Source organism: Pagrus pagrus (assembly GCF_965226575.1).
Source record: "Pagrus pagrus genome assembly, chromosome: 18".
In the NCBI taxonomy this organism is placed as follows: Eukaryota; Metazoa; Chordata; class Actinopteri; order Spariformes; family Sparidae; genus Pagrus; species Pagrus pagrus.
The window spans coordinates 5,254,767-5,280,709 of NC_140202.1; the positions used below are offsets into that span (position 1 = coordinate 5,254,767).

The window sequence follows — 25,943 nt, forward strand, 5'->3', positions numbered from 1 at the left end:
CCTCCAGCAGGTGGATGTCCGACACGGGCCGTCCGCCTCCGCCGTCCCGCTCCTCATCCCAGCGCAAGCGGCTCCCCAGATAGCAAAATTCTTTTGGCCCATATCTGGCCCACACCTGACATGTTCATCCGGTCCACATACCGCATGGAATGATGGCACTTGGGAGGTCCACTCCTGTTTGCCAAAAGTGGGCCACAACCAAGCCATCACAATGCCAGATGTCAACCAAAAACAGGCCAAATAAACCAGCAATCAACCGAATGTGGGCCACTGTACACTTTTATTCTGGCCCAAGTACGGCATGGGAAGATGGCACAAGGGTGGTCCACAGTTGTTTGCCAGAAGTGGGCCACAGCCAAACCAACACAGTGCCAAATGTCAGCCGACACGCAATAAACCAGCACTCACCCAAATGTGGGCCACCACTGTACATTTTTATTCTGGCCCACATCCCACATGGAATGATGGCACATGAGTGGTCCACAGCTGTTTGCCAGAAGTGGGCCACAACCAAACCAACACAGTGCCAAATGTCAGCCATGACCAAATAAACCAGCACTCACCCAAATGTGGGCCACCACTGTACATTTTTATTCTGGCCCATATACCACTTGGAATGATGGCACAAATGTGGTCCACAGTTGTTTGCCAGAAGTGGGCCACAACCAAACCAACACAGTGCCAAGTGTCAGCCAAAAATAGACCAAATAAACCAGCACTCACCCAAATTTGGGCCACTATGCATTTTTATTCTGACCCACCTACCACATGGAATGACATGAGTGGTCCACACTTGTTTCTCACATATGACCCACAGCCTAGTCATAATGCTACATATTAACCAAGAGCTGAATACATCAGAACTGGTTTACAGTCTGTGATCTTGTCTAGCCTGTACACATTGGAGTCACAACCAAACCATGACAAAGTTCTATGTCAAATATGAACACATCATATAAATAAACCAGAACTGGTCTGAATTTGTGGCTACTGTACATGTCATTATGGTACCTCCAGATACTGTGTTAAATGGTGGCAATAGTCCAGTCTTGTTGGTCTCAGTCAAAGATGAAGATACCTACTGAAGAATTGAAGAAAAAACCAGACACGAGAAACAACTTGTGAACAGTAGAGAACTATTTTATTTTTTTAAGATGTGCCACAAACAACAACACAACACAAACAAAACAAACATGAAGATGAACATGAAAATTCTGACTGCGGAACACTGTTGCGGAACACGCTCACTCATGGCCCCACCATTGTCTCCTCTTCATCTGGCCCTTTAAGAAATGCACAAAAGAACATATTTTGTTGACTCAGTAAAGCAGTACTGTGGTTACTGTATATGGTTGCAGTGCAAAACACAAAACCTTATCAGGAGACCAAACAAAAAAGGCCCTGTAAAGTGATATAAAGTTATACAATATTGTGTTGATGTCTTTCAATACTTAAATCCATAGTCTGTTTTTAATTACAATTAATCTGAAGCTATAATTGATATAGTGTTTGATCACTGACCCAATATCTGCTTGATCAACCTCATTCTGTTCAGACAACAATGAAAGATGGTACTGATAACAAGCAAAGTGAACTGGCGTAAAGCAGCTTCATCAAACACTCTGACAAACTTCACATTTAACCTGAAGTTACAGTAATAAAACATAATGTATATTTGAGTTTGTCTTCATGTTAAAGGGGAATAGTGCACAGCCATTTGATTTTTTGCTATTTTGCTAACCTTTCCTCAGCATTTGTTGGTTCACTGAAGCCAGCCATAATGCAATTAATGGAGCATATCATAAACATGTTGCAATGTGTGTATTTGTGTGGTTCTATCCTTTCGTAAAAAGATAATGGATACAGGGTGTTTTGGTGTGTCATGATGCTGCCAGCACGAGAGCTGGGATACTGGGTCGGAGGGTCTGATCTTACAAGGTTGGTTTTCAGCCAAGTGACGCTAGGTGGAAGGCAGAGAGCCTCCATTCTCCCTGGAACAAGCCAGCAACATTACTCTGAAGCTGTTTCATTAAAGCATAAGTAAGCGGAATGTTTGTGTTAATATAAGTCTTATATAGTTATATCTTCCGACAACAATCACTTATATAGAGTGTTTGGTCCGAAACACGGGTCTGTCAGTCACCCTGCTCTGCTGTAAGCCGAGGAGAAAACTTTCCTTGTATCCTACAACCTTTATCCAATGAGGAGAGAGAACGGCATAAAGGGGCGGTCCTCTCTGTGTGTGCAGCCAAGGGATGCACGCGCATATGTTGACGTAGGGAAGAGGGCGGGGACTGCTAACTCCATCCGCTGACAGGAAGTTAGCCAAAACGACCGGATCGCTTACTTCTGCTTTAAGTAAAAAGTAGGTAAAAATCTTGAATATTTCCTCTTTAATGACTCTCCATGGGGACCCCCAAGATAGCTGTGAGTCTGGTGGTGCGTAATAGGTATCCACAAAACTGGACATTTACTGGACCAGAGGTCTGTGTGCTATGGCACGGTGCTCTGGCGGAACACTGGGGCCATACTCAGATCTAAAAGCCCTCACAAGAGGAGAGAGTTGGGATAAAAGTTGAGGTGAGGTCTCTCTGTCCTGGTTTATTCTTTATATATTATGCCAAGGTAAGTATTATATTCCATTGCAACATGGCTGAGGCTCTCAGTTGGAAGCAACTCCATCCTACATATTAAACCTATCACATATCAAGTCTGAGATGACAATGAGTCAGCTAACCTCACTCACACAATCGCTGTGTAGTTACATCAGACCTGCCCACATGGTGGAGCTGAAGACCATGAATGCAGCAGTAAAGGGAAAAGTTTGAGGTTAGATAAGACCACATCTTAAGACTCAAAACTTCATCCACTCATGTTAACATTAGAAGTATGTTTTTGTGTTTGATAGGGGGTTCTTTCATTCCAGCTCAATTTAGCAGGGAGATGGCATGTAATATTAATATATTTAAAAATATATTTCAGCTGTTGCTTCATATTCATTACTTTATTTTGTAGATAGAATATTATACTAAAGTCAAATACAGTTTTCATTAAAGATGTGTTTCTAACTGAAATGTGATTTCCCTACTTTTCAGACCCATGTACTGGCTTTTAAGAAAGGCAATGGGTGACAGTTCCAGTTACAGTTTACATTACTGTCCCACCACTGCCAAGTGAAATCTTTACATTTACAAGAAAATGGCTATGCTTGCTGCATGGTGGCTGAACAAGCTTCTAATTCCTAAGTGACCATAGCGGAAAAAATGGCAAAAATCACAACACTGCCTTTTTTTAATTGTATTTGCTCATTTAGAATTGGGGAGATTTGTTCCGTACTTTGCCCTCGTTTTTTTTTTTACATATGCTGACAGCTTCATCTTGATTTCTGCTGTAGAACAGTATCACACATATATTGCAAAATAGGTATTGTAGCTGACTTACGTGCGAGCTGTGTGGCACGCCTTTTCTCCTCTCTCTCTCTCCTCCCACCATCCCTGTCTCCAGCGAGATGAAGCCACCTTTTTATGTAAGACTCCACCTCCTGGTCTGTTGCAGTGGCCGTCAATTGATTGTTTCTGACCGTTCCTAAAAATTGAGAAAACTGTAAAGCTTTGGATAGATTGCACACAATGGTGAGAAATGGCTAACTGCATGACATGCTATATCCTGCCCATAGTTGGGCAGCAATGAATGTAGTTTGAAAACAGTCTAGCCATGACCAGCCAATTACTAAAATTGTAGGAGGAAAACTCTCGCCTTCAGCTGACGAACTGATTGCAGACTGGTGCATCTTAGAGCAGGGGGCAGATAAATAGCTGGAGAAGATGGTGAAGCACATAGTTTTAGATATTTTTATTATGGTGCAGGTTGCTGACATTTCGGCACAGAGTATGTCTTCTTCAAAGCAAACAGAGCAATTTAAGAATGGCAGCTTTAAACTGGTGCCTTATAAAATGTGATTGGGTGTATATGTTGTTGTATTATAAGTATTTTATAACGAGTATTAGACTATCAGCATTTTTAATTAATTGTATTACTTAAAGCTATGGTCTAAGGTCTGAAAGACGATGAGAAGCTCCAGAGCTGGAGGGAGACTCGTCGCTCTGGGCGACCCAGCACAGGGTGCTGTATGTGGGGGAGAGGAGTAGGAAGACCGGGGCCTGTAGCTCCGCGGCGCCGTAGTTCGCAGAGCGACCCCGCTCAGGTTGCCGCTGCGGCTAGAAGCGGCTGTGTGTTGGGGAGAGGATCAGGGAGACTCGACGCGGCACCGGTACCAGTAATAACGGCAGCAACACACTCTGTGCTTCTGTACTGTGCTTCTCTGAATCCTAGTGGGGCTTTCAGCGGCATGTGTTTAAACATGTACCCTCTGACTGTTTATAATCATATGGATGCTGTTATAATGTGTTGTGATTGAGATCCTGACCCACCAAACATCCTGGAAAGTGACAAAGTTACGTTTTTCGTACAAAATTACATAATCACCATCAGTAAACAGGACGCTGTCTGACTATTTCACTCGCGGGGAGGGATGCTGTTTTCTGGAGGGAAAGTTCACTGCCACAGAGATTTATTTTTCTTGTCTCACACAGAGTCGTTGAACATGGGTCGGCATGTTCTTTGACCACTTTGCCACCACTTCTCAACTGCCTGCTCTGCATTATAGTCCTCAACCTCAGGGAAATGCAAAGATATACGGAGGAGGGAATTGAGCATTTTGTTTGAGAGTGAGCGTTTGACATTTTTTTTTTCACTGTCCCGTAATTGTCCCGGACAAAATATAAGTGTGTCCCAGCAGGAATTTTTATGGTCCCCGCCGGGACATCGTTAATTTCGAGCCCTGCTGCCTGGTCATATTAACCTTGTATAAAAACTGAATGTTAACTAGCTAACATTTTTCGCAGCACTGGCAACCTGACAAAACAATGTGAAGTTCCAACAATAAGAGCTGAATGTTTCCCACAGAAATTCATTCATTTATTTTTCGTTCAGGGACTCACCTCACCGTGACTTCTCTCCTCGATCTCCGGCTCGCGCACTTTTTGCTCCCTTGCTCCCTTTCGTCAATTCGAATATGATGCATTCAAAAGACTCGTAATTTGGAAAACTCCAACTTAAAGCGGAAAAAAACATAACGGAAAGTAGAGTTTGAATAAAGATACGATCCTTACAGACTTAATAGCGTTGACTTAATAAAAAAAAACCAAAAAAAAAAACACTGTCACTGTGGGTGATATGTTCAGGTAAATGTAGGTCAATACATTTTCCAATGTCGACCTGCCAGTCATTTTCTATGTGACACAGAGAGCAGGTGGGAGCGGTTTCTGTTCACAAATGAACTGTCACTCTTGGCCTAGGCTATGCTCTTATTGGCACACTCGGTCAAGGAATGTACAGTATGTTGTGAATTTAATGAATTGAATTGAATTTATTTATTTAAAACAGGGACAATGCACAAAAAAACATTAATCTTGTAAGACAAGAAGAGATGCTTTGAGCCAGGTTATAGTTCCGCCTGTAGTCCCTGGGCAGGTAAAGTTAAAGCAGATACAGTATTAAAATCATTGAAATATGAGTGACATGATGACCATAATATTTTAAAAATAGACAGAATACACTAGTAAAAGCAGGGAACAAGAGCACCAAATCATGAAGTGCACAACAGCACATACTCTCTCTTACTCTTATCACACATTCCAACAGATAACAGTCCAACTATCCTCCTCTAATAACCACATTCATACACATATTAATAACCAGACACGTATACACACATGTAACTCAACAATGTGTGCAAACTCGCTTCCTCAGTAACCAGCGCTTTGACAAGCATGAGAACATGTAGGGATTTGTACATAGAATAAGTTCTGGAAGGACATTCCATTGGCCACACATGAAAATGCATATACTCAAATCAGAGAAAACACAGAATTGTTGGTCAATATATATATGTTTTTATAAATTAACTTTCATCAACAAACAACAAATTCATCACAGTCAGCATATTATTTATACTGACAGATAATATTGCACTAAGAGAAGAAAAAGTTAAACTTGACTATGCCTACTGTATGTAATTCCTGCTGGTATCAGACGGATAACAACTCTCAGAATTCACCATCCGCTTGTTGTGTTAACTTTTTTCTCTCAGATTTTTATGAACGGTTTTGTTTGTCTTTGTATCATGGGTGCAACATCCGGGCTTGCCATGGGGATGTGTTGTTCATGATAGACATTAGCTTGGATAAAATTCTCACCTCCATAGTGGAGAACACAATTAAGGCAGTTCAGGCCTAAAAGTCTTCAGTCCTCTAACTGCTTCAAGCTCCAGCAAAGAAGCTGGACGGGGGCTCCATTAGTGGCGAGCTTCTTCCAGAATGAGTGAAGGATCAATATTGCAGGTCGTTCATGCTGCAACATTGCCAATCATGCCCATCATGGAACATTTCCACCGAAAAAGGAATATCTACTTGCACTTTGCACTTTGGATTCCTTGTTTTTTCCCCTGTCCGAGACTTAGGCTCGTTGACTCTTTTGTTGCTACTTTATTTCTGTTGGACTTTGATTACCTGTTTATTTACCTCTTTCTAAAATAATAAACTGTTCCATTTGAGTCTGCATTTGGGTCCTGTTATCCCCTATACCCTGAATAGTGGACAGCGGTTCAATGAGAGAAGCAAACTAACTTAACTTAACTTGTCTTGTCTTTTCTTGTCCTGGCACATTTGTACTTCACAAAGTATGGACCCCACAATGTTACTGAACCATATGTGGGCCACTTTAGGCTCACATCCAGTTAAGTCGATGCTAACTTGCCGTCTTTCGGCCAAAACTGGCCCAAATGTGTTTCAATAAAGGTGGGCCACGTGTGCTAAACCACATGTGGGCCACTTTAGGCTCACATCCAGATTAGTCGATGCTTACTTGCCGTCTTTCTGCCAAAACTGGCCCAATTGTGTTTCAGCAAAGGTGGGCCACTTGTGTTTTCTCATATGTGGGCCACTTTAGGCTCACATCCAGATTAGTCGATGCTAATTTGCCGTCTTTTGCCCAAAACTGGCCCAAATGTGTTTCAGCAAAGGTGGGCCACGTGTGCTGAACCATATGTGGCCCAGCCTTGGTTCACTTAAGGAATGACCATTCCCTACTCTGCCACGTATTTGCCAAAGATGGGCCATATCTGTTTTGTGATATAAGGGCCGAATGTAGCATTTACCACATGGGCCAGTTTAGGCTCACATCTGTTTTGTGCGGGCCAGAAGAATGCCTACAGTTCCGGATTGTTGCCTGAAGTGGCCCACATCCGTATGCTATCTGGGTCGTCAGGGACGCAGTGCGCTGGCACTCCTCCCGTTCTCCCCACCGGGCGAGGGATCACACCCGGGACCCTGGTGTGGGTGGCGGGGTGGCTGAGCTGGCTTGCGCCCCTGAAGACCGAGCGGACGCTCCCACAACCCTGGTCATCGGGGACTCAATTTATATAGAAAAAAAAAAGGTGTAGTTGGGCGGGTCTTTGCAGCTCACCGAAGCCCGCCAACAAGCCAATAGTTGGCCGGCCCGCCAACAACGCAACGTATAAAATCAAATGACCGCAAAGCTGATTTCATCTTAAGAGGAAAGAACTGCATCCAAGTCTGCGATCTGCGCTCAAGGTATGTTAAACCATTACTTATGTAAAAGTGAAGACTGAATGCGCCTGAAAAAGTGAAACTGTGGAGGAATGGGAAGTGTTACATCTTTTACCCACCTAGACTGTGTGTATGTAAGTGTATTCATAAAAATGTTTAATTCACAAGTACTCAATTTGGAAATATCACGTGAAAATAGCTTTTAACATGGACAGGTGGTGCAGCTGGTTTGTGTCCATTTGCATAAGCATTATTTTTCATAAACATAAGATAGACTTGAAAGTTTCTTTGTAATAAAATCTAATCCTGCAGTGTGATAACGTGTAATTTACTTTTTACATTTGTTTTTACATAATTACACAAAGACTATTCATAAAACACAGTTGTTGTCAGCATACATACTGAATTACTGGATTTTTGGGGGTTTTGCTTTTTAAAGGTGTTGTTTATTTCTAACAGTAGGTGTCACTGTTCACCCACTTATTGCAGCTACATTATTAAATTTTGTACATATAATAATGCATTAAAGCTAAACTTTGCAAAATCACCAATGTTTTCCAGCATAATAACTTCATCCTCGCCCCTATAGAGCTTTGATTGATTTGACTTCAATATCTACATTAATTTTTCTGAATTTAACCACTACGAACCCTTTTTGCAGAAATATTGATATCACACAGTAGACCGTGCACAGGTATGGAGGGCAGCGACAGACCAAGCATGTGAGTATAACATTTCACTGATGTTCTCTATTTGTAGTCATTTTAAAGCTGTAGTGTGTAAGGTCATAATGAAGGCTATAATTATGTACAATGTTCCTGATTGGACTTTTTACGCTTATCGTTGTAAAAGTGTAAAGTGCTTAACACTGGCTGTTCATACATATTATTAAATATAATGCTAGAGTCATTTGATGTTTAAATACAAGGTCAATATACTGAAAATGTCACTGTTTCTGTAAGTAGCGCATGTTTTTTCAGAGGAAGCTATGACAAAAGTTAATGTAAAAGCAATCGATTTTATATTTTGCCTGCGACCGCTGGTCTTTGCTCTGGTCTCCAAAGTGGCAGTTAAGCCTCTGAATAGCAAATTCCCAATGCTAAATCCTGCGTTTGGCAGAGGGTGGGTGTTAATTTCATTTATTTTGCTTATGTTACTAGAAGTGGTCGATTTGCAACCACTGCAATACCGAACATGAAGTCACTTGATATTATTTTATAGTGAATACCATTTTTGTTGGGAGCTGTTGCAGTATTGTCATCTGCATAAAAATGCATAACTCCTGAAATGGTTGAATATATATTCTGAAAAAATTACTATTTCTTTTGTGCCCCAATGATACACAGAGGAATGGTTTACAATAATGTATTATGTCAAACTCTCCTGCGATCTCCCAGGCATCGTTACCCAATCTGGAATCAGAATAAAAATGAAAGTGTGTAAAAAAGTATGAGTTTACATCTGTCATTGTTTTTGTAATATCTTCAAAGGCCTGAAGAAATGCAGGAATTGCTCCGCCACATGCAGAGGACAACCTCCCTCCTTGCCCAAAGGTTCCTCAACACCTCACCCTCCTCCACTCCACCATCCACATCTCCCTCATCCTCCTCTGCTCCAACATCCACATCCTCCTCTGCGCAAACATCCGCATCCCAGTCATCCTCGTCCACTCTACCCTCTACATCCTGCTCTGTGCTGCTGCCATCTGTGTGGACCTCATCTGAAGGACGGACACACTCACAGACTAACATTCAGGCAAACCTCGCCCATCACTTTGGGCCCTACGAGGCAAGTTCTGGATGGTGGAAAGGGTCCCGTAAGAGGAAGCGAGAGGTCCCCTGGACCCATACCTTTGTGTGCCTCCCTGAGCCAGGTGCTGAGGCAGTTCCCAATCCCCAAGAGTCTCATTTTTTTGGAAAGAGTGCAGAATTGGGAGAAAAACAATCACCTTCACTGATAACATGGGGGACCACCAACATCTGAGCGATGTGCTTTACACCACATACCCACCACTTCGTGGAGCTGGTGGCTACGTCCTTGCAAAAAGCGACCACAGCAAGAAGTTGCATGGAATCCCAATTCCACCCTCGGGGTATTGTATTGACTACCTGCGGCACAGCATTGACATTAAGAGGGCCCCGCTGTACGTCATCCCCCTACAGTGATCACTCACCCTGCATCCGCCTGTGGTGGAGGTACACACAATGTCCTTTTAGTGGATTTGTCTGTTTTAAAGATTGTAAATTGCTATGTCATATTTGATCTCACTTCTTTAATTTTAGGCCCCCACTGTCATGGAAACATGTCTGGTGTGCAGCGAGGATGTTCCCCTCTGCGAGTTGGCAAGGCACCTAACGTCATGGTAATGTGCACTATAGCATAGCTACACGGTGTAAGACTTTCAATAGGTATATAGAAATAAGCTACAGAATATCCAGAATATGAATGTGAACGTTTGTGCTGCAATTCTCACTGGATGTCATTGTCAAAAATTATGCTAGTATATATTTTTAAAGGCGCAGTCCTCCATCCTTTTTAAGGGAAATTAGTGTCAACACCAGGAAAGTGGGCATAATGCACAGTATCTTATTTACCTTCATGTCACAGCAATGGTGTCGAACACCTCTTTCAACTACACATTTGCCTTAATATGATTGCTATGTTTGCATGCTCCTTTCTAGCACCAAAAGTGACGAGTGTGAGGAGATGACCTCCCATCACTCAGAGGACAGGTCTGTTTCATTTTAAGAACCAAAATAATGAATTCATGCACTCCAGTCAAAGTATGCTTTACATTGCTTAAACTAATGTGTTTTTTTTTGTGTGTGTGTGTTTCAGTAGTAATGAAGATGAGGACCTTGCCCAGGCAATTTACGAATCACTCCAGGTTGGTTTTAACCATGTACTGCAATAACTAAGGAAGGTGCTGTCAAAGTCAATTGCAATGGTTACATTTTAGGCTGGGAATTTCTAGCATAACTTCATAGATTTCTTGGAAGTGATACAAGGATTGATGTGCACATGGAGTGGAGATTCTGTGTGTAAAACCCAACTAGCCTTTTGAAGATTATGGGTATGTGCAGTATGTTTTGTATGTAATTCTTGTTATTAATTGTCCTGAAGAATTCTATCTTGGTCAGGTTAATGCCATGTAGTCATCCTGGTGGATGAAAATTGACAGCAGTCATCTCTATATATAGCCTTGGGCTTTATTTTATAGATTACAATCTGGGTACAAAAAGGTCATGACGGTTGAAATTTGTTTTTAACATCTCTAAAACTTTTCTCAGCCTTCTATGCCAGTGGAGGTAACAGCGGAGGAACAGTAAGCACAATTTCTATATCAAGAAAATATTAAACAGTGCACCCTTTACCCTAGTAGGTCTCATGACCTCCTGGGACATTTTTTTACAAATCTTATTTTGATTTTGTTATTTGCAGACCTCAGGCAACAACTGCAGATCTGGGGAACACTCCAGAGACAGTTAGCGAGTAAGTATAAAACTAAAGAACACTTAAAACAAGCTTCAGCTTTCCGGCTAATGACAAAAGTTCATTAACTCACAGACACATAGTAGCCTGTGTACTGCATATGAGTAGCCTGCTGGTTATCAGTGCCTGCACCATTTCTAAGCAAGGTCAATATGATTTTGGTGCCTTAGTCTATAGGTTATACCTATGATCAGCCAGGTAATGTCCTTGATTAATATGTGGTACATGCTCAATGACTGCAAGCTATCCATTTTACTTTACTCAGACCCATAATCGTGCTGTCGGGCGGTGAGCACTCGGACGACGATGTGGCAAGCGAGTGAGTAGAAATCAAAACCATTAATGAGCAGTTACATTCAGCAGTGTTAACATATTTAAATCACAGCCAAGGTCATTATCTTAGACTTTTTTTAGATGAAAGTATGGTATGCAAGTTTGTTAAAAATATGTGAATGCAAAATGTAAACTCTGTTTTTGCAGGCCTGATGTCGTATCTGTGCTGCAAAATCTCAGCAGCCAGCTGCACGACGGGGTGCCTCCACCTTCCAATAGTGTAAATGTCATGAGGGACTCTGTCCTGGAGAGTGCACTCAGGGCCTTCGGCAGGCAGAGGTTCTCTCCAGCCCATCGCCTCAATGTTGTTTTTGTCGACGGTGATGGCATCACAGAGGGGGCTGTGGATGATGGGGGGCCCACCAGAGAATTCCTGCGCCTGCTGGTCTTAGCAGTAAAGGACAGCATTTATTTCACTGGGCAGGGTTACGGGAAGAACTTGTCCTTAGTGTCTCGTGGTATGCAACACTCAAATCTACTATTATAGATCTACTCATACATAGCCTCCACAGTCTACTTTTTTTAACCTTCACTAACAATTTGTATATCAACTGAGCAACACATACTGTCTTTGTATAAACATTTACACATCTGGCAAAATTATTGGCATGGATTTAAGTCCATTTGAGTCTGTTTTCATACCCTTGTCTGTGTTCCATTTGTCTTTTTCAGCGGTGGACAATGGGCTCTACAGGCATCTTGGGAAGATGTTATTTGTTGCCTTGGTTCACGGAGGTGTCAGGCCTTCATTTTTCTCTGAGCGCTTGTATTCCCGTGTCTCCCGCCGTCCCACTCCGACAATCAGCATGGAGGAGGTGGATGACTCTGAAGTCAGGGAGAAGCTGCAAAGGGTAAATACGACCTCAAGTGTGGGATGAGTGAGAAAACATTAACTTGGATCATTAAAGTGTACTCACTGAATGTTTTTGTGGATACTTATTTTGAGAATGTCGTGTTTGACAAGTTCATTACAGATTTAAGCAAACAACAAAAGTTATGGTTACCTTAGAATGTAATATTGCATTTATTGTGACCTTCAGGACTTGCTCTAACAAAACATATTGCCGAATATCCCTTTATTGTCACATAGATAAAGGACGCGGAGACACTAGAGGACGCGCGTGGCGCTGTCTTGGACGTGTATGTGTATTAAGTGCCATTCCAAAAACTGTATAGTAGGGATGAGAACGTCCCTGCAAAATGTATCTAATCAGAAGGAAAGGAGGCCTAGCTGTACGATTCTATGTCTTAAGACAAGGTGGAATGTGTGCAGGTGGAAGGAATCTTGCTTGGCTTGCTGACTGCTGAAAAGAAGCAAAGACTACTTTTTTCTAATTCAAATTCTTCTGCTCTGTCAGGTTGGTGGATGGGTTGAAGACTCTGGGGGTTGCAGAGGCAATCGAGAAGGACCCAGAGGTCTTGAAACCGCTTTTTGTTGGCGGCCCGAAAGCGCTTAAGGTTCAGGACCTGCTGGACCTCTTCGATCCTTGCTTCTCTCCTCCTGGGAGCAACAGGAGAACCAGGCCCTCATGTTCTGGAAAGATTGGCTTATTGAGTTGGATGGTATGTTATGTTTTTTTGTTTTGTTTTGTTTTGTTTTTTTTTTATTGTGCTGTGCTTCAAGTGTTCCATACATGTATTCACACTAAGTGAGCTTCCTTTTGGTCAATGTTCCATGTCTTACCATTGAAATACTTGTCAGTTTAGATTTGTGATGCTGGGAGGTGGACACACATTATTAATGCAAGTCTTGTGTTTGTTTCTGTTTTCCTTTTCCTCTAGAGGGAACTAGACCTGTGACCCTGGAGAAACTGCTTATTTTTGCCTCAGGGACCGATAGCATTCCCCCGCTCGGGTTTCCCAACCACCCGACAATTCAGTTCCTCCACGAAAGCGATGGGAATCGGAAGATATTCCCCGAGGCGAATACGTGCGAGGTGATCCTGCGCCTGCCCCTCCATCCAGCCTACTCTGCCTTCATAGAGCATATGGAGTCGGGCATACTCCAGTCCCCAACCTTTGGGCTGATTTGAGTCCCTGTGAAGGTAAAATGTTCTCTTGCCATTTCTCTCACAGTTCTGAAGTGTTCACTGTGTACTCAAGGTATTTTTTTGGTTGGCCTGGTGTCATAATCCCAATAAAATTAAAGGGACTGCAGGTGTTATGCTGGGATATAACAGCTGTACACATAAAAAGAGTGGAAACATAAAATGCAAATGGAAGATGTTTTGATGAAGGTTGATGTTAAACTTAACAGCAAGCCTAAATAATGATTTGATAAAGAGTGACATGAGAGGATGTCTTACACATGGAAGTATTAATTTGTCTTTCCTTTGTTATATTTATTCCAGGATGTCATCCAGGATTGTTCATCTTTCCGTGAATGATGAACAAACAAAGTGTTTTGGAACTTCATCAGTTCATTTCGTGGAGTTCAGTTACATGGCCCGTAATTGTTGGCCGTTGCAACCCCCCCACAATTGATGGTACTAAATTCAGTTGTAATAACATCATAATATATAATTTATATTGCAAATTATTATATTATATATCATTTTTGATACTAATTATGAAATAATGTATATTATATAATTGTATATTAACTATTAAATAGATTACATTATATATTATTATATAATGTATATTATAAATGATTATATTATATATTATTATACAATTGGTATTATAAATGATTATGTTATATGTTATTATATAATTTGTAGTATAAATGATTATATTATATATTATTACACAATTTGTATTAGAAATGATTACATTATATAGTTCAATTTCTATCAAATAAACTGTTCAACTTTGTCTCCTTTTTGTGTCACTGCTTCACAAATGGATAATTGAATTTCAGATTAATTGATTCAAATCTCAGAATTTGACTGTGGGGCTGTAGGACAGTAGTTTGAACGGTTCGCAGAAAATTTTACATCACCCTGGGTGCATCGGTAAGAATGTGAGACCACCACTGTTTTTCCACTATTAATTGACACAGTACAAACAGCAGTAGTGAGGCTTGACTGCAGTTATGTTTTATAGCGCCGTGAGAAACAAATAAACTAGTAATACATCATAATTATTTCAATGTAAGTGAGTACAAAGAATTTAATGAATATTAGCATTCTATTTGGAATCCCGAGGTAGGAGAGGGGGTAGGCCTAACAAACTAAATGAGCAAAACTGCTGCATTTCAAGTCTGGCATAAGCAAGAACTGAGTAACAAAATGGGTCGTACTTATTCACGTTTGTTTGTGCAAAAGAATTGCAGCTAATTATCACAGTACAGCATACATTGGTTAAGTATATAGCCACATTCAAACGGGAATCCACCCAAAATATAGGGAAATGGTAGATCAAGCAGTAGGATTATGTAATTACAGTCATATATACATCGGTGAAGAATAATGTTACGGGAAAATACGCTTGAGCTATAAATGTACAATACGGTATTTAGGTAGCTATTACTTTAATGTTCATTAAACCTCTGCCTTGCAAGTTCTACTGCCTCCAAAAGAATGTCCACCCCAGAACACACGCTGTTGTTAAGGGGGTCAATTCTTCCATGGAGGTGTTGGTGAACAAGGTTCCTTAGAGCATCGGGTGTCTCGGGAACGTTGATGGCCCCTTCTTGGTCTACTGGTGTTGGTCCCTCCCAGTCGATTCCATAGTCTTCCCCCTATGTGAAAGCAAAATGTGGTCACAAAGATGTTTGAAAAGCTATCTCAGTGAAAAGTGCACTTAGAGAATGCAGACCTCCACCAAAGCAAAATGCCCTAAAAACAATTTGTGGACAATGTTTATGCATTGGTCCATAATACACCCCTCCACCAAGTTATCTGAAAAACTGTTGACAGACTGAACGACAAACAAACAAACAAACAAACAGCAACAAAGACATAACCTCCTTGCTGGAAGTAAGTGAGCAAGTTGTGCAGTAGATGAATAACTGCTCCATGGCAACACATGCATACAGTATGTGTTGGAGTGATGGTAATAAATACACTTTCTTTAAAATTTGTTACTTCAAGTGAAGATAATTCTAAGACAGACCTGCTCATTGATGGGGTCAGAGATTGGATTGTTGGCCATTAATTGCCCTGCAATCCACAGTTGTTCAGGTGACCTTCCTTGCTCCGTGGAAAGGGAATGGCGGTCCCATGCTTGCTTGAAAAGTTGCAAATGTCGATTTATTCGAGGAAGCATCACATAATGCAGACAAATCAGGTCAAGCTCATTGTCTGATTGTAAAGCACCTGTGGCAAACAGATGCTGAAATGCTGTATGGCAGTTCACCGTCACAGAACACCAAACATCTCTCCACAGCCTCTCGATTCTTTGATTATGGACGCTGCGTCCCGTTATGAAACTTCTTCTTTCTGAGATAGAAAAAAAAACAGAAATTACATTAGAAGTGCAGAAAGCATTACTTATAAATAAGACAAAGATCAGTGTATAAATGTGTCCTGGAAAAATGTTTTTCAACGACTACATTACTCGATTCTAAAAGAGCGAAAGCAATATTAATATACCTGGTCCTCGTTGGGGATGCTCGAGCATGAAGCAAGGGCCACATCTACATTCTCCCCTCCTTTATCACTGCGGACCCTCGTTGGAATTCCAAACTGATGGACAGCTCCAAGAAAAGCCGTGACAACAGTGGAGGCTCTATTATTATCACTTGCAGTGAGGTACATAATTTTTCTGCTGTAGCCATCGATTCCTCCATGGATCACAATTCTCCAACTAGAACAGAAAAAAATCAGTTATACTTCCTTATTATTTAGAAGGAAATACTTATCTCTTATAACATTTTTGTTTTTATGAAAGACTGACCGAATCAACTTATGATTTCCGTCAATGTGCCACAGAGCCATAGGTGCTGGTACTGAGTACACTCTTCTTGGAATGATGTTGATTCCAAGCCCACGACAAATTGTGCCGACAGGATCAACATGTCTCAGAGTTTCCATCACTTGAGATCTTTGAACCCTTGAGAAGACAAAAAAAAGTTAACTCATACACAGTCATAAACTCGTACGCAAACATAATTTATTTATTTTTTGTTGTGTAAATGCTCACCTTATTCCAACACTGTTGAGATACCCACTGACACTTTTTATTCCAGAATCAGGAAACTGTTGGATGAAATGAGTGACCACTCTTCTGAGATCCTCGTCTGAAATGTCACTATAATGCTTTCTGACGGACAAACCATTCTCCGTCATTCTTCTCCTGATTGTTCTGTAACTGACGCCAAATAAGCGTGCAATTTTCCTGACGGTAAAATTGAACTCTAGGAGGTACTTAAGTTGTTCGGCAGATATGTCCCAAGACGGGCGTCCTCTCTCCCCGGTCCTCAACATGGCAGGCTTGAATCCATGTGTTGGCTGATTTTTGGCTTCTAACAAGCGCAACACTTCCTGCATGCTTTGCAAAACAGCCTCCAAGTCTGTAAAAATTCCGTTGTGTACACATCTCAGAAGAATGGCATAGAGTTCCTCATAGCGACGGTGGAGAAATTTCAAATCCATTTGTGAAGGGCTTGCTTCAAATTGCTCACATAGTCGCTGGCGTTGGTTGTAGATGTACTCCAACAACTCACGGCTCCGCCGGTTATCCTCAGGACTATGCAAAGATTAAATAACATGATTAAATTTCATTACAGTTTATCTGAGTCCTAAAAACATAATTACAAATTTTCATTCTACCAGCTCAGATAAATGAGCCTTTTACATACAACATAAAGAAATAAGTCTTACAGGTCCATGAGAATTCAGTCTTGTAAAACCTTTGTTTCTTTCTATTGTACCTTCTCCAACAACAGACGTCGTCACGTCGCACTAGACGAGATGGGAGAATGTAATAAAGTCAGTACTGCTTGCGGTTAGTGGCAAAGTCCTGCCCTTCCGTGTCGAGGGTAGAGATCCAAGTATTTCCATTAGTATAAGTATTATCATTTCAATACAAATGCTAATCAAAATTCCACTACATTCAAACAATACTGTCTGGCTGGCCTATTATGCTCTGTACTTATCATACTAAAAGGAACACATGCATCCCCCCAGAGTACTTACAGGTTAACATTCAAGACCATTTACACCTGTCCCTGAACAATGCAACAGGCATCCCCCCAACAAATCCAGAACATTCAGAACCTATTTTTCTATCTCCTAATGCTACAAACTGCTACTTGGGCAACACTGAGAAAAATAGCTCCGGATCATTTAGAAGTTAAAAAACAAACAAGAAACTACAAAGATGCAGGGAGTTTCAAATACCCTATACATTTTATTATTCATGTGTTTAATTATGGTCTAAGCTAAACTCAGTTAAAATTTAACAGAAAAATAAACAAACACATTTAGAGCTTATTTACAATGAATCATCTAACACTTTAAATTTCTACTACTTTTTTCAAATTTGTGACAATGTGAGAAGTGCAGTGTCCTTATGTAATGTGTAAGGAGGACAGGCTATTTTGACTACCACTCTGTCCCAACGTTGTAGGATTACAACATAGACATAACAAGCTCTAAATCAAATTTGATGAATGTAATGTATTCCAAAATAACTAAATATGTACATGTTTTAGACATTCTAATCAGATCAGATCTTTGTTATTGTTATAGTCACATAATGTGTGATAGCGTTTGTCTGCAACTATTTACGTGTGTTGAAACCTAGCCTGCTTATTGTACATCCTACCATGCTGTTTGTTGTATTCGACCTCTTATTCGTCAGTCATGAGGCAACGTCAAGTTCCTCGGTTACTGATTGGCTGGGGGGCGGGTGAACAACAACAGAGAGCGGCGCAAGAGTGTGCGGAGCAGTTCGTCGGTGTCCTCCGGTTCACCGTCTCTCCCCCCGTTAACAGGAATTGTATTGTAGTCATTTCTATGCTAAATTAAATGCAGTGCGTTCAGATTGTCAAAGCATAGTGTGCGTTTTCGGCAATGCTAACAAACAAGCTACCGCCGAGCTAGTGGCTGTGTATTCAGGACTCCAGAAGCTTTGGCGCTCACATTCAGCTATCACCCCACTGGAAGCCATTAGCCCCTACAAAAAGCGAGAAACCACCCAGCGCACTAGGTGATCAGTCAGTGGCATGCTTTGATATCAACAAGGTTATAAACGTGAAAAAATAAAGCGGCTAAGTAGCGCTAGCTTCGGTAGCTACTCAGGGCACGCCATGCGCGTTAGCTGTAGACTGAGGCTTAATGACGTCACACAGTAATGTCAGTGACCTTACGTTACAATCGTATAGTTCCCAACAGTATTATGTTCAGTGGCCGGTGTGATATAAGTAGCTCATATAGCCTACGGTAAGCCGTTTGTTGGTGAGTAGCCCTATTACCGGCGGCAGGAAGCACCTCCACTTTCAACGTCGGGGTTGAAACGAAGATGGTTTGAATGTTGCTCGACTGCGAGACGGCAGTGGTGGGGCAGAGTTTCGGGTCGAGCAGAACTGGACGAACTTGGACCGGGAACTGGTGACAAAGGCGTACAAAACGTGTGATAGTGTGACTTTGCTGGAGACTTTTAGAAGCTAACTGGTGTTTATCCGATTTTGTGTGTGACAGCGCTTTCACACCAAATGTGCCCTATTTGAGGGTCCTCTTACAGAACGTACACTGCGCTTCAGATTCATCATTATGCAGCTTTTAACCAACTGAATTCTGGTTGTTCAAGCCAACACACTAAATTTACACTTTCACATAGTTGTAGCAGATTCCAAAGACAAAGTCTTTTCGGAACTGGTGAAGTGTACGGCGATAAATTCCGACCGGGCTGTTGGCAAAATGCCACTTACGTTCCTGGATACTTCAGAAAGAAGTACAACACACAGAGCTAACTGTGAATCTCACCAACACGTTTCCCAAAAAACAAAAAAGGCGATGACGGAAGCGGTAAATGAATGTTCATATTTAAGACCTAACTAAATGTAATTTAAGACCTATATGCAAAATATGGACGTATTCAAGACTTTTTAAGGCCTTAATTTTAGATACATGAATTTAAGACTTTTTAAGGATGCGCGGACACCCTGATATATACAAATTGGGTGGATAAATGAGAAGTCATGAATTAATTGTAAATGCAGTTATAACTATTGCTGACAGAATCAGGGAATTAATTTGATCAAAAACTAATCAAAAATGCAAAAAGGTGAATACTTAATTTAGATCAATGAAGCAAAAATCATTTAAGAATTAGCTCTGCATCAGCTCTCAGACTGAATGCATGATGCAGGTTATTTCCTACTTTTCTGTGGTGACGGCTTGGCAAATGGCTTATAGGAAACTTTGCAGTGTTTCTTCTCAGTTCAGAGTTAATGCTGGAGCTTTGCTTAACGCTCAGTAAATAGTGAAAAAACAGAAGCCCACACCCGTAAATGCCTTTGGCCTCATAGCCAAGCAGGAGGGCTTCACCACGGAGAGCCCAAAAAGGGCAAGGAGCAAAAGTCAAGCGTCAGGACAAGAGGGTGAGTTGAAAGAAGCCCACCAGTTATGGTATATTCAGTTCGCTCTTGGCTGACATGTGGTCATGGTACGGCCTGCTTGTGGCTCAGATCTGGCAAATGGGAGCAACCGTCCATTTGCCATTTTCCACACAGCATGTGAGCTGGATGAGGGTGTCTGGTACAATTTTGTTCTTTGGGTAGTGTGACATGCTGGCTCAACGCATGAAACATGAAATGGGGAGACCACGCCGAATTGCACACAATAATAAAGAATTTATTATTTAATAAAGAAGAATTTAACAAGGATTAAAGAATTAAAGAATATTAAAGATAAAGAAATGTGGTGTAAGTCAGTAAGGTGTAGTCTAACCAAATAGTGTCGTGCAAAGTCAGTCTAGGGGTTTAAACAAAAGACAAAGTAAAGCCAAAACGCCGGGAGGAGAGAGCAGACAGGATTGTCTGAGCGCAGAGGTTTTTATGCTGCTGTTCATTAGGCCATCCATCCGGCACACCTGACGCCAACCACCTACTCAACCACACAGACAGGGAGAGAGCACAGGCCGCACCAGCAGGGGCGGAGTTAAAGACAATGCCTGGGCCGTCACATCCCCCCCCTTAAGACAGAAGCCCACCTAAATGGGATTCTGTACTTACAGTATTAAAACAAAATAACCAAACCCAAAATACAATACCAAATCCATCCACCAACACCAGTTACATCCATTTCACACTCCTACTGGGGTCAGTGAGAACCCCCCCATACACACTCTCAACACTCCTCACGCTCACCAGTCACCCAACCTCCTGACCCACAGCAATTCCGGGCCCTGGAAAAGTAATCTAAGTGGAACAGGGGCATAGAGACAAGAAAGGAGAGAAGTTAGAAAGAGCATACAACACAATCACTTATCCCACCACATCCGGGGCGCGGGACAACGCATCTGCCATTACATTGTCCACGCCCCTAATATGGTGAATCTGAAGATTGTAAGGTTGCAAAAACAACGCCCAACGCATCAGGCGCTGATTTGGATTTTGCAAAGAGTGCAGAAAAGTCAACGGATTATGATCTGAGTACACAATGACTGGGTGAATACCTCCACCGACATACACGTCGAAGTGCTGTAAAGCCCACACAAGGGACAGCGCTTCTTTTTCGATCGTGGAATAGTTTACCTGGAATCGATTGAACTTTTTAGAAAAATAACAAACTGGTCGATCTATTTCCTGATTATCAGTTTGCAAGAGCACTGCACCTGCCCCAACCTGGCTGGCATCCACCTGCATCTTAAACGGACAGTCAAGCCGGGGAGCCGCCAGGACAGGTGCAGTGCTGAGCAACAATTTGGCATTGTCAAATGCTCTTTGACACTCGTCTGTCCAAATGAACTGAGCTTTTCCTTTTAGCAAATTGGTGAGGGGTGCAACCACTGTTGAAAAATTAAAGCAAAAACTCCGATAATACCCGACCATGCCTAAAAACCGCATCAGCTCCTTTTTTGTTGCCGGAGGTGGGAAATTATCAATGGCCATTACCTTGGCCCCCACTGGCCGTACCTCTCCTTGTCCCACCACCTTCCCCAGATAGACTACAGTTGCTTTCGCGAACTCACACTTCGCTAAATTAACCGTTAGGTTAGCTGCCTGGAGCCTCTCAAACAACGCCGCCAATCGTGATAAGTGTACCGGCCAGGTATCACTCACTATCACCACATCATCTAGATAAACGGCACAACCCTCAAGCCCAGATATTACGTAGTTCATAAGACGTTGGAAGCTTGAGGGCGCATTACGCAAACCAAAACTCATCACATTATATGTGTATAAGCCGGATGGAGTGACAAAAGCAGATACCTCCTATGCGCGCGCTGTTAGCGGGATCTGATAATACCCTTTGAGAAGATCTAATTTTGTAACAAACTTTGCAGCCCCTACACGATCAATGCAGTCTTCTATCCGAGGGAGTGGGAAGGAATCAGGCTTAGTTATCATATTAACCTTGCGGTAATCAGTGCAAAATCTAAACGTGTTGTCTGGTTTTGCTACCAGCAAGCACGGTGATGCCCAACTGGAGTACGACGGTTTTGCCAGCCCATTATCAATCAAATACTGGACCTCAGTCTCCAGAATTTTCTGTCTTACCGATGGAACACGGTAGAAACGTTGCCTTATTGGCGCTGCATCACCTACATCGATATCATGCTCAATTACGTTAGTGCATGTCGGTACATCGGAAATTAAAGATGAAAAAGATAAAATCAGTGATTTTAGTTCACCCCTCTGTGTCTCTGACATATGATCCAAAAGACCATCAAGGTTGTTCAACACAACTGAGTTTTTAAGTCGTGGCAATAACAAACTGTCATCAGGGGCACCTTCATCCTCCCCATCTGCTGCCACCATAGGAGAAGATGAAGTTGCACCCCTGACTGCCAGCGCAGCAGACCCTATGTTACCTCCAACCACATCACTCCGGGGAGCTGGAGAATAATAAGGTTTTAATAAATTCACGTGACACAGCTGAGAAGATTTTCTTCGATTAGGTGTCGCTTTTACATAGTCCTGTTAAGTAACTTGGCGAACAATGTCATAAGGGCCAGAAAATCGCGCACGAAACGGTGAGCCAGGGATTGGCAACAACGCCAATACCTGGTCTCCCGGACTAAACAGTCTACTCTCTGCGTGCCGACCGAAAATCTCCTTCATTCGCGCTTGAGACTTAACCAAATTCTTCTTTGCGCACCGCCAGGCTAAAACTAACCTGCGGCGAAAACCATGCACGTAATCAATAAGATTAACTGGCGGGTCCGACTCCTGCAAGCCATCTTTTAGCACGGACAACAGACCGTGCACCTTGTGCGCAAAGACCAACTCATTTGGACTAAAACCCAGACTGTCTTGTGAGACTTCCCGTGCTGCCAACAGCAACCACGGGAGCGCACTCATCTTTTTTATCCAAATTGGTCGGCTCCGTGGTCACCACAGGTAGTGGTGGCCCACTCGGCCAGACACGATCTTTCGCCAAGAGGTTCCCTAATATGACGTGCACGCCCGGTACTGGCAACGCAGGGCGCACGCCAACAGTAGCCTCACCTTGCACCAGGTCCGAGTTTAGCTCAACGTTATGAAGAGGAACAGACATGGTCTGCATCCCCATGCCTCTAATTAAAACGTCAGTGCCAGTGCTTGACTGGCATGAAAACGGCAAAACTGACGCCAACACAAACGTTTCAGTGGCACCAGTGTCTCGTAAGATTTTAACAGGCTTCTTATCTGAGCTGCCCACAAGAGAAATGAAACCATCTGTGATAAATGGGTCATAGCCTTCACCTACGCACCCCTCCCCAGCATCCGACACACACTGGCCTTCTACAGGACGGTCAGGCACCTCACAGCCTGCACATCCTTCAGAAGCAGTGCCATCCGGCTTGTCTTTGCTCACCTGCTCAATCTTACGAGTAAACTTGTTGACAAAAGCCACGCATCCCTGCCCCTTAGCAGTGCTTGGTTTACTGAAATTCGACTTGTTTTTATTTTTATTCCAAAGCAATGGGCACTGGCTTTTCCAGTGGCCACTTTCAAGGCAATAATTGCACTTATCCACGTCAATTTTATTCCTATTAGAGAAATCTTGCTTAGTCATAGGCGCACTATTGTTCCCATTATAGCGAGTTGTCCGACGATCATCCCGAGACTGATTGACAGGTCTGCTTTGAGCGTAGTCTCTACTTTTACCCCTATGCGTCAAGGCATATTCGTCAGAGAGGACGGCAGCCTCCGAGGCCGTTATAGCCTTGTGCTCATTGATAAAAGTAGCTAGATGATCAGGGACAATGTTTTTAAACTGCTCCAATACTACCAAATCGCATAGCTGCTCAAATGTTTTAACTTTGACAGCGGAGCGCCAGCGCTCAAAATAACTGACCAGCTCTCTGGCCACCTCAGAGTATGTTTGTCTGTCAGTTTTCCTCCAATTTCTAAATCGCTGCCTATAAAACTCTGGCACTTGCTCATAGACCCTCAAGACAGCGTCTTTAACTGATTGATAACATTTTCGCTCAGTAGATGGTAAAGCGACGTATGCGTCTTGAGCGCGCCCCGAGAGAACAGTTTGGAGAAGCACGATGCGCTCCGAATCATCCCAATCACGTTCTTCCGCAATGTCCTCAAAGAGAGAAAAAAATATGTCAGGGTCTCGTTCATTAAATTTCGGTAGAAACTTGATCATATTAGAGAGGTTTCCCCCTGCACCAGACCCAAAATCCCCATTATCAGTACCCCTCATTTTCCCCTCTGAGATCAATCTTAACCGTTGTCTTTGCAGCTCATTTTCTCTTTCTTCCTGTCTTTCACGTTGTTTCAATTTCTCTATTTCTAGCTCGGTCTGTAAACGCTTCTGCTCTACATCACACACCTTCTCCAATTCCTGACGTTTTTGCTCGGCCTCTAGCCGCTTTAGTGCCAAATCTTTTTCCTGTTCAAGACGTTTTAACTCAATTTCGTGTTGTTGATCACGTTCTGCCTGCTGCTGCTCCATTTGCAACTTTATAAGCTGCATTTGCTGCTCAAAGCTTAGCGCATTTCTATCAGGCGGCGCATCTTTATCTGGGCTATTCGGAGTAGAGGTCCCAGTTGGATTTATCAACTCTACCTCAATAATGGATCTCTCAGCTAACATCGATTTAACCCGATCTTTAAGGTCTAATTTTTTAAGATCTTTTGGCAGATCCTCCAATTTATAATGCTCAGCCACTTTTCTCAATTGTTCTTTCGTGAACCTATCTAATGCCGACTCCGATGGAGACGCAAAAAAAGTATCCAATTCCATTTTCTACTGTGAGTTAAATGGACTAACCTAAGTTTTGACAATGCTTTTTTCTTAAGATCAGAAAATATTAGGCTATGACGCGACAACGTACAGCGCAGCCGGCAAACTGAATACAGGTGTAGCCTATACATCCACCCAACTTCCCACCAGGCTAGAGCAGCCCCGCATCTAACTGCAGAAAAGCCCTAAATATTTCTAAGCTGGTCTTCAGTGTGCCCTCATACAATTTGGTTGCAAGCAACCCCAGCGCGTCCGACACACCCAGAAATAAAAATAAAAAAGGCAAAATAACAAACAGCGGTAAGCGCTCTACTCCTAGCGCGAGGGTTGTACGTGTGCTCCGGTAGGATCTGACCTACCTTCCCTCCCACAGTTATCACTACACCTGTACCCAATTAGCACGCAGTCTGCACAAGGCGCGTCTACCTGCAGCGCAAATATCAAAAGCTGCAGGTGGCCTCCCAAATTTCTCTCCTCCCCCACGGCAAATCAAACAAAGCTAACAAATATCAACCCAATTTAACAATTGTAACGAAATCTCAATAAAACTACAAACACTAATTTATCATTTAACAAAATGAAACAATTTTAGCGTGGGTATCCCCAAATATGGATAAGTACTGCACGGGCAATTTCTTCCCGACAGTACAAACAAAAGGCCAATTTAACAATACAGCCAATTCAAAATAAGTAACTTACTTTTTCAACCACTAGGTCTTACGAAATAGTGGAAAACTAAATTATCTTACCAAATTCCGGAAAAAAAAATCACGGAGAGCTCCCATATGTGACATGCTGGCTCAACGCATGAAACATGAAATGGGGAGACCACGCCGAATTGCACACAATAATAAAGAATTTATTATTTAATAAAGAAGAATTTAACAAGGATTAAAGAATTAAAGAATATTAAAGATAAAGAAATGTGGTGTAAGTCAGTAAGGTGTAGTCTAACCAAATAGTGTCGTGCAAAGTCAGTCTAGGGGTTTAAACAAAAGACAAAGTAAAGCCAAAACGCCGGGAGGAGAGAGCAGACAGGATTGTCTGAGCGCAGAGGTTTTTATGCTGCTGTTCATTAGGCCGTCCATCCGGCACACCTGACGCCAACCACCTACTCAACCACACAGACAGGGAGAGAGCACAGGCCGCACCAGCAGGGGCGGAGTTAAAGACAATGCCTGGGCCGTCACAG

The 25,943-nt window shown here is 42.3% G+C and overlaps 2 long non-coding RNA genes across 2 annotated transcripts; one reads left to right on the forward strand and one right to left on the reverse strand.

Annotated features, from left to right (window-relative positions):
* Positions 1–1,166: 1,166 nt before the first annotated feature.
* On the reverse strand, positions 1,167–5,046 carry LOC311274361. Its single transcript, XR_014624747.1, has 3 exons — positions 5,001–5,046; positions 3,442–3,585; positions 1,167–1,283 (listed from the first exon to the last, which is right to left on the reverse strand). It is a non-coding gene; the product is annotated as an uncharacterized lncRNA (long non-coding RNA).
* A 5,417-nt stretch (positions 5,047–10,463) lies between these two features.
* Positions 10,464–11,109, forward strand: LOC311273617. The gene is made up of 3 exons (XR_014624691.1): positions 10,464–10,515; positions 10,919–10,953; positions 11,070–11,109. It is a non-coding gene; the product is annotated as an uncharacterized lncRNA (long non-coding RNA).
* Positions 11,110–25,943: the final 14,834 nt, after the last annotated feature.